The sequence below is a fragment of the Silurus aristotelis genome (genome assembly GCF_946808225.1).
Source record: "Silurus aristotelis genome assembly, chromosome: 23".
NCBI lineage: Eukaryota > Metazoa > Chordata > Actinopteri > Siluriformes > Siluridae > Silurus > Silurus aristotelis.
In genome coordinates, this window is record NC_139596.1 from 19,945,519 (window position 1) to 19,947,986 (window position 2,468).

Consider the following 2,468-nt stretch of genomic DNA (forward strand, 5'->3'; position numbering starts at 1 on the left):
CCACCCCCAAGGGTCCAACTCACAGAACTTCTGCACCAGAAAAGTCTGGAGGTCCAGCATTAAATCCTCCCTGAGAGCCGGTCTAATCTGTGTCCGATCCGATGTTGAGATCGGAACTAAAACTCAAGGAGGAGACAAACATGAAATTTCCTGAGCGAGAGAGAAGATGGAAACTATTAACTGAAATCTCACCTTTTTCTCTGAATCAGACTTGATGCTCAGGAGAAACTGTAGAGATCTTCATAATCAGATATCTGGTTTGAAATGAAAGAGTTTTGAGGATTTGGATTTTATTATTCTGATGAAGGTTTCAGATTTCTTCTGAGTTGCTGCTCCATTCTAAAGTCCTCCTCCTCCTGGTCTTCCTCCTGGTCTGTGTGATGATATAGGGAGAGCAGCGTTATTAAATCTGGGGTTATTGGGAGTAATTTAGCTAAACGAGTGGAGATGTGGAGAACGTGGAGAAGGTGGAGGATGTGCTGATTGTATAAATGTATAATAACAGCTATATTTTATCTTTTGTGTGAAACGTCACTTTCAGACCTGAAGCACTTTATATGAAGATTTATTCTGTTCTGTTTTACAGTAAAGTAATATTATAGATCATTTTCTCCTCCACTCCTGCGCTCTGCACACATTCGTCCTTACACATGCCTTCTCTGCTTATTCTCTCTATCCATCTCTCTCTCTCTCTCTCTCTCTCTCTCTCTCTCTCTCTCTCTCTCTAATTCTGTCTCTTTTCCCTGCAGCTTTGCTGAATTCAGCGTTTTGTGTCGAGTGTGCAGCAGAAAATTTCCAGCTTATTCCAATTCGCCTCCGTTCGGTTTCATCTCGCGCACATCCAGATCCCTCATCCAGCATTCTTACTGTCCAACTCTTACCATCCAGCATCCTCACTGTAGATACATTCTCATCTTCCACCTCCTCATTGTCCATCATCCTCTCCGTCCAACATCCTCACCGTCCAACATCCTCACCATCCTCACCGTCCAACATCCTCACCGTCCAACATCCTCACCGTCCTCACCGTCCAACATCCTCACCGTCCAACATCCTCATCTTCCAACTTATCACCATCCAGCATCCTGACTGTTGGACTTCACTGTCCAACATTTTCAACATTTAAAATACACATTGTCTATCTCCTTACTGTCCACCACTCTACATTCTTCATCACACACACACACACACACACACACACACACACACACACACACACACACACACACACACACTCCACACACTCCACTCTACATGTCTGCACATACACACTCCATGTCAATGCTGTGAGATTAATGACGTTGGTCTGTAGCCCCTCGCGGTTACATCAAGCTGAACATATACACACACACACACACACACACACACACACACACACACACACACACACACACACACACACCAAAAACAGATTAGTGCTCACATGGGTGCTTTATTTAGTTTTAGCATGTTACGGTGGTTGGAGGTGTGTGTGTGTGTGTGTGTGTGTGTGTGTGTGTGTGTGTGTGTGTGTGTGTTTGCGCGTGTGTGTGTGAGTGCGCGCACTCGTGTGTGCGTGAGAGTGTGTGAGAGTATGTGAGTGGGTTTGTGTAGGTGTGTGCAGGATGAGACCTGAGGGAGCCGATCTATGGGGTTGTGGTTTGTAGTGCTGACACTTGATGGTCCCAGTCCTGAAGGGTCAGAGGAGGAGAGACTCTGGTTGTTATTGAAGTTAACAGTAAGCTCAGTTCTAACGGCCTCCTGGCTTCCATTTATACTCCTTGGTCTCCTTAAGGATGGTGAGAAGCATCCGTGCTCCTCATCAGCCACCAGCTATGTCCCATTTCTACTCTCTGCCCTCCTCCCATGTGCTTTTTTAGCTTTCCACAACACTGGTGCTGAACTAGCGCTGTCTGTTCAGCACCACACCAACAGGGCCCTGATCAACAACAAACAACAAACACACACTGTAGCACACTGTTCTTGGTGAAGGTTCCTCCTAAACACTGTCTCCGTGTCTCCTAGCTGAAGAAACGAGTGTAAGTTTGGACACTAGACAGTTTTTGCTGGTGAACCCCAGGTGACTAGCATGACGTGATGCTAACTGGCTTTGCTTACTGACATCTTTCCCATGATTCCTGTGGGCTCCCTGATGATCACACTCTCCTCCCTCTCACCATCTGTGGAATAAAGAGACAAGTGTTGGGCTTTGCTGGGAGACAGAGAGCGTAAAGAGACTCTCTCGTCCCCCTGAAAACACCAGAGCTATTTATAACACTGCCACGTGACCCCTGTGGATCGGCTAAGTGCTAAGCGCTAATGGAGCTCCTGGTCCAGACAGGGTGAGAAAACCCTCTCAGTCCTTCACCCTGACCTTCACAACACACACACTCCCCTCTATACTAACTTCATACACACTGCAAACACACCTCCATTCCCTCACTCACACACACACACACACACACACTTTCACCATCATCACTTTATTC